Genomic DNA, 13,625 nt, shown 5'->3' with positions numbered 1-13,625 from the left:
ACTAAACCTTGGCCATCTCGGTCCCTGTATCATGCACACCTGTAGCTAGCTTCCTAATCTTGGCCTCGGCCGATGCTTCTTCTAGGATATGCAGTTCTGGAACAGTTCTACATGATTCAACTACCTCTGTTGCAGTTCACTTCTTCCATGCTTCTAGCATGGCTCTCTTCTCAATGAATATATGTTCGTTGTTGACTTTCTACTCGCTCATCATGCTTAGCGTGCACTGATCTTGGGCCTTAAGCTCTACAATCACACCTGCTTGTAGTGTGTGAAGGAATTCACTAGGGATCAAGCCAAGTTCAGACCAATATTCTTCAAAGCACTGACAGTAGCCTTGTTAGCCTCTGCCTCTGTGCTCAAAGCTCCATCCGGTAGCACGACTTCCCGGAGATCCAAGGATCAAACCAACTCTGTAGCTTGAGTGGTCCCCGATGCCAAACTAGTTAATGTTGCACTGCTCTGCCCTACACTTGCCTACAATCTAGTTGTTTGGATCTGTAGCTCGCACAGATAAATATGTATGGCACTTAGTGCCTGCTTCTACTACTACTCAAACTACTGCAGCAATTCTGCTGTTGTATCCCTTACCTTATCTCCAATATCATCCAAGTCACCCTCTGTCAAGATGATTGGATCTAGCAGTGATTTTGAGGCTTTGGTCTTCTTTCCCTATCCCTCATTTTCCTATTCCTTATGTAACTTTACAAGCAAAGGAGTGCTCTCCAGATCTCCACCACCATGTTTTGACTGTTCTTCTTCCTCCATTTGGGGTAAAGGAGATTTCTGACTTCTTTCAAAGCCACACTGCTTGTTCCTTTGCAGTGCACTCCACTTCTGCACATGCCTTGTCCGTGGTCTCCTTGTTCCCCTTTTCTTCCAACTGCTGCACCTTCAGTTGGTTTGCTTCCTTTTTCCACTTCTAGGCATGCCTTGTCCTCGGTCTCCTTATTCCCCCTTTTTGCAAACTATTGCACCTTCAGTTGGGCTGCTTCCCTTTTCTACTTCTTAGCAAACTTGGTAGTCTCAATGGCCAAATCTGATAGTGTGTGCCAATCAGCTGGTCATCACTTGAGGACCTCTACGATGGCATCATCCGTAGCCAGGTAGGGAAAATCATACCACTTTTGGTCTGGATCCTTGAGCACTTGGATGTAAACGTGGTGGAAGTCCTCTCTGAACTCCGCATACCCAAATAACTGCTCAAAAATGGTCGGCGGCAACTGCTGCTTTCGGTTGATTGCCATATGAATGCTCATCTCCATTAATACCCAAAAAAAATTAGCTTCTCCAACCCACGGACTGTCCTTTGTGACCCATAGCAAAGAAAACTTCGCTGCTTCTCATAAATCTATCTGAATCAGAGGAAATTGGCTGTCCTATGACAAACCCCATGCGACAAGCACAATTGATAGCAAGAGCCATGTTTAATGGAAATTTTTACTTTGGTTCTGTGCCTCTCTGCAGTTCGCGAGGAACTCACTACATAGGTAGCATGCCTAGTTGAATTGTATGCCCTCTGCGCACTAGGCCACTAATGAAACCACCGGTGCCAGCACCTCATCTGCATGACACTTCCTCATTACTTTTCCAGCCAAAATTTGGGTGGCCACCTTCACTGCGGGGTCAGTAATACTGCAAATAGAATACTTGCGCGCTTTCTTAACAAGTTTGAAATTGTCCTTCATATTCTTGGAGATGTTGTTCCTTTGCCAGATTTAGTTCTGAATGAGGCAGTAATGTGATCCTATGGATCAACATATCAGTGATTGGTATTGGCTCAGTCAACCACAAGAACTAGTCATGCACAAGGCACAACAACTGCTTAATGACTATCAAATTTATAGGGCGCGGTGGTAGTGAGGCACCCATAGGAGGTTCAACAACCCTGCCTTGTTTACCCCATGAATCCATTCCACCAGCTCCAGTGTGGTGACACTAGACTCCTTGTAGAATAGTCGCCTCATGAAGGTATCCATGGTCAGGTGGGGAAACTGCTCAACGTCTCCCAAATCCAAATCTTCATGTTTTAGATGTGGGACGCACGCCAAACGTGGACCTTCAAACGTGATTTTTTCTGGTAGCATGGGCGTGTTCAGGAGGAACTGTCCCTCATCTGGGTCCTTTGGGACCTTCAACTTGCCTTGGTGTGGAGGGATGTACTTCGGGAGCTTTGAAATAGGGTCTACCTGCTCAACATATATGTCTTTCGCGCGCTCGTCGGCCTCCAGGTCTATCACTTTGCCTTTCTCCTGCGTAGTTGGCTTTTCTTTCCATTGCACCTATGTAGCTCCATGTTTCCTTGGTGACTTGTACATGGCAACATCTTCTTCTGTTTATCCTTCTTCAGCATGGGAACCTCTCTTGGTGGTGTATGCTTCAGCCTAGGCAACCTCGATGCCTTAGGCACTGTTGAGAGAAGCTCCATACTCGCGACCTCAAGGGAAGCTCCCTTGGAGGTGACAACACCCCCAATACTAGCGGTCTCATCAGGGGTAGACATGATGTTGTTAATGAAGTTTTGATCAGACTCATACATAGGGCTTGCAAGCAAATTCTCAGAGAGATCATGCAACAGAGAGGAAAACATAGAAATTATTAAAATGTAAAGTGTTTCTCGCTAGATAACCATCTATAATTTATAGGAAATTTTGAATTTAAATTCAACCATTCCCCCCAAAATCTATCCATAAATGCGAGATTGGCGGCAGATTTCCAAAGATTTCACACTTGATTTCAGCCTTAAATTCCTTAAATGCTAACCACCCACTCCTCTTAACCATCTTCTAGCAGTCAAATCATGAATAGTGATAGTAACGGTCACTTTCTGGCTATGCTACATGGTCTCTCATCCTGTAGCGCAGCTCCCTTTGCACTTATGTTGGTACTGTGACATCCTCTTGTTCCGCGCAGACCCCTCATCGTGCAACTCTACAACCCGAGCAGTGTAGTTTATAGTCCCGCACCTCCTTGCAGCTGCCTGGAGTGCTAAGACTATGCTACTGTCATATAGTCATCTGGCTAGATCCCCGGTGTATGGCTTCAATCAGCTGCCATTTACCTTTCCTGGAAATGGATCTCCATTCAATTTCACAAGTTGAACTGCTCCACCATCGGTAATCTCCTTGATCACATATGGCCCCAGCCAATGCATCTGAAATTTTCCTAGAAACTTATCAAACTTTCTATCATATAATAAAACTAAATCATTTACGTTGAAGGTGCATAGTTTTATGTGCCGATCATGCCATGCCTTTTCACTCTCCTTCTGAACTTGTTGATGGAATCTAGCAAAGAATCTTTCTTCCTCCAACTCTGTCAACTGCACGAGCCATTCTTCTAAGTCTCAGCGGTCCGCCATTCCTGTGAATGCCACTATGTGTAGGCTAGGCACAATATACTGCATAGGCATCATAGCCTCTATGCCATAGACCAGCCTAAATGGTGTCTGTCCAGTTAGCATTTTACAAGTAATCCTATAAGCCCATTGCACCACTGGTACGTGCATGTCCCAGTCATTCCTCTGTGCATTGCAGAATTTTGTCAGTGCATTCTCTAATATCTTGTTAAATGCTTCCACCATCCCATTGGCCTCAGGATGATATGGCGTGCTCTTTTGATGATAAACTTGGAACTCTTCCGTCAACACATTGATCATTTCATTAATGAAGTGTGTACCGAGATCACTCATCAAAATCTTTGGGAAACTGAACTTGGTGAGAACATATTCAAATAGGAACTTCACTATTCTTTCCCCTGTACAATCTTTCATGAGTTGTGCCTCCGCCCACCTAGTCAGATACTTAGTCACGGTGATGATATACCATGCACTCGTCTGCTTTCCTGGAGGCTAAATTGGTCCTACAAAATCATTCGCCCATTTCTCAAATCGTTACAATGGCACTTACGGATTCAGAGGCAGATCATCCCTCTACGATGGCATGCCCATCCTCTGACATGCATCGCATGCCCTACAATATTATTTAGAATCCTTATGCAAGGTTGGCCATCACAACCCAGTGTGTAAAATCTTCTATGTTGTCACTTTTCCTACAAAGTGGCCTCCCGTGACTCCTCCATGAGCTTCAGTTAGGATATTTCTACATTCAAAATCAGGCACATATCGTTGCAATATCTCATCCGATCCCATTTTATACAAGTGACCTACAATAACAGAAAATTATACCGCGTGCACCACTAATTCCTTCTTCTGTTGACTAGTGTACCCTTCTAGAGCCATTCCCATAGTTAGGAAGTGGATGGTGTCTGCAAAATGATTATCTGCGATGGGCACCGCAAAGAGCTACATGTCAGGCAGTCCTTCCTCCAAATCAGTAGGCTCCTCTCCTGTTTCAATGCGCAACAGATGATCTAGCGCCACATTCAATTGCTCTAGCTTCACAATGACTTTGAAATCATACTCCTGAAACAACAACAACCATCTTCATATTTCCCCCCCTCCCCCAACACAGGCATGCTGACCAAGTACTTTAATGTAGAATGGTTTGTATACATCTTAAAGTGTTCGCCAAGAAAGTAATGCCTGAACTTCTGGGGTGTGTACACCATAGCCAACCCTTCACGCTCTATCATCGAATAGTTCTTTTCAGTGTTCGACAGCTTCCTGCTCGCAAATGCTATTGGGTGATCGAGTTCTCCTTCACTGTCCTGTGTCATCACTGACCCCAGTGCAATGCATGACACATCCACATGCACATGAAATTCCTTCTTCTAATCCGGGAAGACTAGGATCGATGCGGTGACCATTTTCACCTTTAACACATCCAGGCTCCACTAACATTTTTCATTCCAATAGAATGTAGCATCCTTCTTTAATAGCTTTTCCATCGGCAAGGTAATATGGACGTAGCTCTTAATCAAATTTTGATAGTATCCAGTATGATCCAGTGTTGTGCACAACTATTTAATACTTCTTGGCACCTCCAAATTAATTATAACTATGATCTTAGCTGGGTCCACCATTATTCCTTGTCTGCACACTAAATGGCCTAGCAAGATTCTGAAAGGGACACAAAATAAATAAAAAAAATTCAAGTTTAGCGTGATTTGATACCTTCGGCACGTATCCAACATCAAGTGCAAACTAGCTACATGGCATTTTACCAATCCAAACACTGTCCAATCATCAAATTATACCTCCAAAAACTTTTAAACGAATTGTTTGAATGTCGCAATGACTACGCGCGAAACGATTATCGGCACATTCTTAAGTCCAAAAGGCATTACAGTATACTAAAAGCATCCCCACTCAGTCGCGAAGGTTGTCTTACTCCTATATTCTGACGCAGCCTTTATTTGATGATATCCATAGAACCCATCAGTAAACGAATATGCTTCATGTCCACCAACATTATCCAATACCTAATTCGTGAACGGAGTTGGAAAGTGATCATGAACACAAGCATCATTCAGTTTCCTGAGATCCACGTAGATCCTTATCCCATACTTCTACTTCTTTTCCTAAACTACCATGGGGCTTACCTAATCAGACTCCTCCACTGGTTCAATAATCCCTGCTACAAGCATTGTATCACCCTCTAAGCAGACCTTTTCTTTATATTTTGGATTAAGCCAATATGGCCTCTACTTCATAGGCTTCATGTCTGGTTTCAACGTTATCTTAATTATTCCTAAATCGCCTATTATCCCCTTCAAGTCTAATTTTTTTTTAGGGAACAAATCCTGGCATTTGCGGAGCAACTCAGTGACCTTATCCACCATAGCATCATCCCAGTAGTCCCCTATCTTCGGAAACTTCAGCCCCACCTCTGTTCCAATGTTCACTTGTCTATTTTTTAGTACCACAATAATATATGGATTCTCTATCTGTGGCCCCTCAACTTTGCAGCGACCTTCTATCTCTGGGATATTAATGTTCCTTAGATCCTCCTCTTCTTCTTCAATAGTCACATTGTAGCACTCCAGTGCATGGCGCAGCTAGGTGGTCCAAAATGGTTGAATCAAATTAGAGGGATCATGCACAATTCTGAAGATCACTACCTCGACATCCTGAAATGCTTCATCAATACACTTGAATCCATCTTCAAAGTTGAATTTCATTAAGAATCCCTATCTCAAAATATCCCATTCATTCGTGCCATGGTGGAGTTCTAACTACAAGTACCAATTCATTGGCACCACATCCAATGTGTGACAGAACAAATGCACCCACTCCGGTTTCAGTTCTGCTCCATAAGCATAAATCCATTTTCCCAAGTGATCATATGGATCACTCCTCCCATCATATTTCTCCATCAATCGCACCTTTGGGTGACCAAACAACACCCTCATCATTCGTCTATATTTGCACCATCCATCAAAATTGTCTTGATGCGTACCCCACCATCTTGTGGGTGTAGTGCGCAGTGCCATGTCCAAGTATTGGAAGTGATGCTTCTCAGGCACTTCCCTTTCAAACGCATCCAAAAATTTATCAACATCAGTTAAACCATCATAATAAGGAAGACTTCTTACCTCCAACGATACATAGTGCAACAATTTAGTCATCATATTACAGCACAGTGTAGACACTTCGTGCAATCGATTCTGGAAGTGTTCCAATTCCTCATCTGAATCTGATGTGCAGGAGATTTCATGGTCCCATGCAATACATCCATCAGTTGTTGGATTCACACAATCCTAATCTAGTGCCGTTATCTTATAAATTTGGTCCAAATCATTGTCACTTTCATAATCATGGACCGATTCAGTATAGCATGGTCCTTCTGCAGGGTCTAGAGGTACTACTATGTGGAGCGATTTCTTCTCGAAGGATACTATTCACTTCTTCAAATTGATGACCTAATTCATGTGAATAGCCTAATAAATCCTGAGTGCATTGTAGGGATTGCTATCATCGACAATCTCTATCACTTCGAAATTAGCCAACACGCTCACGCCTTCAATATTGATTGCCACTCCCTACAACCTTCCCATTGGGATAGTCTTTTGTTGATTCACCATCCTCAATTGAATCAGAGACCACTGCAGCGTAGGTATCCCCATTCTCTCCCATGTCTACTTTAGAAAAACATTCGCATCTAACCCAAGATCGAGGATAACTTGGTCCATTTCACACTCTCCTATTTCTGCGGTAAGCCTCATCTTGCACCCTATTCTTGCCTTATGTTTACCAATTTTCCTGACCATACATGGTCCCTCAGGAGAATTTTATTTTCCAACGCATTTATTGATCAACTCCTGTAATCCTTTTATGACCTTGCTATCATGTAGTAGCTTCATACAAGTCTCTAGAAAGGTGGTAAGCATGGATGGGTCCATTTCTTCAAACTGCTTATCCTGGCTTCCTGAGGTAGAAGCCTCAGCAAAGCTTTTCTTCACTTCCATGAAGGTTTCTTTTGCGCTCTCAAAATCAAAGCCAACCTCCTTCTCTGGAGCTTTGTGGACCCATTAACTTTCTTTAGGCTGCTTTATCTTATCCTCACCCTTCGTCATTCCACTTCGCAACATGATATTCACTTTAGGATCCTCTTTGCGGGTTCAACCATCATCATCTACATGTTGTGGGTAGGCTGCATCCCCTTTTCGCACATCTTAGCTATTAATACAAGGAATTCTTCTATTGCATGGTCAAACTGAGTATATTATCGACATGACAAGAGCATCGGGTTCATACATTCTCGTGCATAGTGTCTTGATCCTCCACAATTGTAGAAAATAACTTGTCCCCGACCTCTTGCAGGTCCTCCTCTGCATCTGCCTCATCTGCACCCCTGATATCCTCCTCGCTCTCCCACAACACCTTGATCTGGAGGCCAAGTTTCAGTCTACGTTTGATACGCGGGCATTCTCTCTAGCATTAGCTCATAACTATGGTAGTTACGCTCAACGTGACCCACTGATTTGCAGAAGTAGTTGTTGCGATGTCTGTACAAATTTCTGCTTCAAGTGACAATTGTTTGTCACATGTTTTCTAGCTACCTGATAGATAGCACACCATAGTGTAGGCCCTGCACTTGGCCCTCCTTGAGCTTCCGACCTCAGAGGCATCGGCCCTCCTCCTGCAACATAATTTGAAAAGATAGGGTAATGATCTTTATCATGCCCTTGAATCTTACATTTCAAACATCAAACTTCTTCGCGCACCTCAGTGTGAGCCACTCTATCTTTCTTTAGACTTTGGAACTCTAGGAAAAGATTGTGCAACTCCATGTGAATTTGTTGAACTGCTAAAGTAGCATCCTGAGTTACTGTCTCATGCAGTCTCATCACAATTTCCAGGGCTTCCACCTAGGTCTCGATCTTTTGTTGTGATAAAGAAACCCTTAAATGAGGCAAGAGCAAAGCGACAAACCATTCGTAGTGCTGCCCATCCGTAAGATTCATGTTAGCTTCATAGATCTTGCACTTCAATCTTTGATCCATCTCCAAGGGTGTCTCACCTAGCTTCATCATGATCTCCTTGAATCCCACGATTGATTGCACTTCAAACTTGGATTTACTAAATTCCTTATTCAGTGCAGTCTAAATATCTGCCAACAAAGCTGTCAGGTTATCAATGCAGTACATGATGCACCACGTTAGCTGCAATCCTATAAAGTAGTAACCAACATTGCTTTATTCATCTGGTCATATGTAATGTTTTGGGCTTTCCACATAGCCCTCGCAACAAACCAAAACTGGTTCGGGTCCTCGTTTCCCAAGCCCTTGAAAATGGGAAACTTTACTATATTCTCCATATTGAACGGTGGTGGAGGTGGTGGCGTTATGGACGAAGGTGTATGTGATGGAGGTGAAGATGGCGGTGGTGTGGTTGGATGGGGTATTCACAGGAAACCTTGCCTTATTAGGTGGACAACACTCTTTGGTGAAGCCTGCATTGCTACTTCATCGTCACATAGAGGACGCTCAATCAACAAGCTATATTTAGGTCCTATTCTTCGTCTGTCCCTAAACACTTTTCCACTTCGTGTAGCTCCAAACATCAAGGTAATTTCATAACCCACTTTTCACACAATAGCATTTTAATCCACATATTCAAAGATCTCAAATACTTACCTTATGGTCCCTTGAATAAGTGTCGCTTTGCTTCGCTATAGCTGACTGAGGTATCGACTGCGAACTCTATCACAAATCCTCCACTAACATGATCAAGCCAGTGATTGAAATCATGTGATATTATCTTCAGAGGCTTCCAATCTCTTCACTAACTCCTGGGTCCACACTTTTGGACCGTTAAGCCTCCACCTTCCCTGTTTGTCCGCTAGTTTAGGGATCCACTCGTATAATTCGACCGGGAAGGAACAAGAAAAAATTTCATGTATCTCTATGTACATATACCTGTCCAACCACTGTTCGTTCGTCAATCTCAGATTCCTATTTTCTTTTGCCGTAAATTCATGGATCTTCCTATCCAACCAATATTCAATTTCTTTCTTTATCGGATTCTAGTGATGCGACATCACACATCTCTTTATGCAAATCCTAGTTTTGGCAACTAAACCATTTGTTGGCTTAGTGGGTCCTGACCCAAGTTCAGAATTAAGTTTTCCAAACAAATCCCTTCACTATTAGCCCTTTCAACATCAATCCGCGAAGCACGGACTGAAGTCTCACCTAAAGCATTATGGGGGGATGTTGGAACCAAGTGTCCACACCCAAAGATGGTTGTGATGTCATTTTATGCCCTAAACCTTCCTTCGTGCAGATCGATAAACCCTTAAGGCTTATCGATGTAACTCCCTCTTACCAGCCTATAGACCTACGCGAAGGTCTATGACTGTCTTTCACAGATCCTAAATAGGTAAATCCACCACTTACTCGCCTTTATAATTACTCCTAAGTCTATTATTACCCAGATCGGGTTAAGTGTCTGATATCTTTAACATGTATTAAGATATTCTTCATGTAAATAGATATTATTACTTGCATTCATATAACAATGTAAACCATGCAGAATCGTGCATCAATACATTATTAAATCATAAACCCAATATTCATCATAAGATAAATGCATTCATTCATAATAGAAATAAATGGACAAAACACAGATATCTCCAGAATAATCTCTTTATTGATACTTCAGTTCCGCTTATAGACTCAAGACTACCCTGCACACTTAGCTGCAGGGGTCTGCGCACTTAGCTGTAGGGGTCTGCGCACTTAGCTGCAAGGGTCCATGCACTCAGCTGCAAACTCTACTCTAGGCCTTTGCGCACACAGCTGCAGAGACTCTCTTCTATTCTAAGACTCTTTGTTCTTCCTTCTAATGACCCATTACATTTTTTAATCTCTTTGTTCATTACTATCTGTTAGACTCTCTAAGACTCTCCTTCTTATACAATCCCATGGTCCACGGACCATGGGTAAGTCTATACAAGGCGACACGACTTACATAAAAGAAGGGAAAATCCCTTTATGACACTTATTATCTACGCGCTCTGCGACCGCAACTTGCAGAGACTTTACACTTTACATAACAAAAAATTAGGCTTTCTGCCCCAAAACTTGACTACAGCGGACCTTGTCCCAACACCCATGTTGGTGAAGGCTTGGTCCGTGAACAATCCAGTTGTGCAAACTAGAAAACAAGAAAGATATAACAATGAAAAAAACCACCCTTCATGTTTTAATATTCCCACACGACATAAGTGAGTGTAGGTGCATGAAAAGCAGTCCGTGGACTTATCATAGCATTGTGTGATGCTACGTGCAACTTTGGAGCATAAGCACATTCTTGACTATGACATGCAAGAAAACGAAAGAAACAAAGATAAAATGTGTCATGCACGTGTGCTTGCAATGTAATATTCCTCCAATGCATGAGCGATAGGATTGTGCATTTCAAGTGGAGGAAGCATGATCTGTGTGTGAGATTGTTCTTCAATTCATACAGATGAGTGATGAGGAGCCTTGGGTGATTGAATAGTTTCCTGATTAGAAGTGAGACTAACCCCAAGAGAGTGAGGACCTAACATAACCATCATCTCGGGATGAAGTGCCTCAATAGTCTTGGGTGTTTCAACTTCATCATTAGATAGATCATGGTGGCTTCGAAATATCAACTGCGATAGTGTAATTATCATGATCAAATATGGGAGTAAATGGACCACGACAACCATGATTAGAAAAATCAATGATTTCATCGGCATCCTCATGATTAGATAAATCAAATAGAGGGGTCGATGAAAAACGAACAAACTCATCCTCTGTGTTTCTAGAAAAGACAAATGAAAGATCAAGTGGATTTTCAATGAATGACTTATCCTTTCTGTTGTCGAATTATGGACCAACATCCAGTGTGTCCTGCAAGTGATCAACAATGGGTTCATCTGTGGATGAAGACACACATGTGAAATCATGGTTGACAGGTTCACCAAATATGTCAGGATAGAATAGACGAGGCTCGAACAGAAGGGAGTCATCCTTCGTCGAGTGTTGATTCTCAAGCTCCCACTCATACTCTTCATGAATGACATCGCATGTCGGTTGTGCAACACCAACTTCGTCAATGGCTTGTTCCTTGTTCACAAAAAGTGTAGAGTCTGGAATGGAAGAACACAAGACAGTATCATCCGGTGGAATAGCCGAGTACGAAGATGGAGGTTGTGGAAGAAAATGCATATGACAACTCGATGGACTCACAACCAAATCTATGTGAAAATTAAGCGAAGTGATGCTGGAAGGATGTGAAAGCTAGATAGGTGTGTGAGCATGATTCGCCCATTTCTCAAATCGTTGCAATGGCACTTACAGATTCAGAGGTAGATCATCCCTCTACGATGGCATGCCCATCCTCTGACATGCATCGCATGCCCTACAATATTATTTAGAATCCTTATGCAAGGTTGGCCATCACAACCCAGTGTGTAAAATCTTCTACGTTGTCACTTTTCCTACAAAGTGGCCTCCCGTGACTCCTCCATGAGCTTCAGTTAGGATATTTCTACATTCAAAATCAGGCACATATCGTTCCAATATCTCATCCGATCCCATTTTATACAAGTGACCTACAATAACAGAAAATTATACCGCGTGCACCACTAATTCCTTCTTCTGTTGACTAGTGTACCCTTCTAGAGCCATTCCCATAGTTAGGAAGTGGATGGTGTCTACAAAATGATTGTCTACAATGGGCACCGCAAAGAGCTACATGTCAGGCAGTCCTTCCTCCAAATCAGTAGGCTCCTCTCCTGTTTCAATGCACAACAGATGATCTAGCGCTGCATTCAATTGCTCTGGCTTCACAATGACTTTGAAATCATACTCCTGAAACAACAACAACCATCTACATATTCCCCCCCCTCCCCCAACACAGGCTTGCTGACCAAGTACTTTAATGTAGAATGGTTTGTATACATCTTAAAGTGTTCGCCAAGAAAGTAATGCCTGAACTTCTGGGGCGTGTACACCATAGCCAACCCTTCACGCTCTATCATCGAATAGTTCTTTTCAGTGTTCGACAGCTTCCTGCTCGCAAATGCTATTGGGTGATCGAGTTCTCCTTCACTGTCCTGTGTCATCCTTGACCCCAGCGCAATATATGACACATCCACATGCACATGAAATTCCTTCTTCTAATCCGGGAAGACTAGGATCGATGCGGTGACCATTTTCACCTTTAACACATCCAGGCTCCACTAACATTTTTCATTCCAATAGAATGTAGCATCCTTCTTTAATAGCTTTTCCATCGGCAAGGTAATATGGACGTAGCTCTTAATCAAATTTTGATAGTATCCAGTATGATCCAGTGTTGTGCACAACTATTTAATACTTCTTTGCACCTCCAAATTAATTATAACTATGATCTTAGATGGGTCCACCATTAATCCTTGTCTGCACACTACATGGCCTAGCAAGATTCTGAAAGGGACACAAAATAAATAAAAAAAATTCAAGTTTAGCGTGATTTGATACCTTCGGCACGTATCCAACATCAAGTGCAAACTAGCTACATGGCATTTTACCAATCCAAACACTGTCCAATCATCAAATTATACCTCCAAAAGCTTTTAAATGAATTCTTTGAATGTCGTAATGACTACGGGTGAAAAGATTGTCGGCACATTCTTAAGTCCAAAAGGCATTACAGTATACTAAAAGCATCCCCACTCAGTCGCGAAGGTTGTCTTACTCCTATATTCTGACGCAGCCTTTATTTGATGATATCCATAGAACCCATCAGTAAACGAATATGCTTCATGTCCACCAACATTATCCAATACCTAATCCGTGAACAGAGTTGGAAAGTGATCATGAACACAAGCATCATTCAGTTTCCTGAGATCGACGTAGATCCTTGTCCCATACTTCTACTTCTTTTCCTAAACTACCATGGGGCTTACCTAATCAGACTCCTCCACCGGTTCAATAATCCCTACTACAAGCATTGTATCCAACTCTAATCAGACCTTTTCTTAATATTTTGGATTAAGTCGATATGGCCTCTACTTCACAGGCTTCATGTCTGGTTTCAACGTTATCTTAATTATTCCTAAATCGCCTATTATCCCCTTCAAGTCTAAATTTTTTTTAGGGAACAAATCCTGGTATTTGCGGAGCAACTCAGTGACCTTATCCACCATAGCATCATCCCAGTAGTCCCCTATCTTCGGAAACCTCAGCTCCACCTCTGTTCCAAT

Source organism: Pinus tabuliformis, chromosome 7 (genome assembly GCF_031772625.1).
Source record: "Pinus tabuliformis cultivar Carrire ecotype Pingquan chromosome 7, CPIR1, whole genome shotgun sequence".
NCBI lineage: Eukaryota > Viridiplantae > Streptophyta > Pinopsida > Pinales > Pinaceae > Pinus > Pinus tabuliformis.
Note: the sequence above shows the minus strand (reverse complement) of the source record.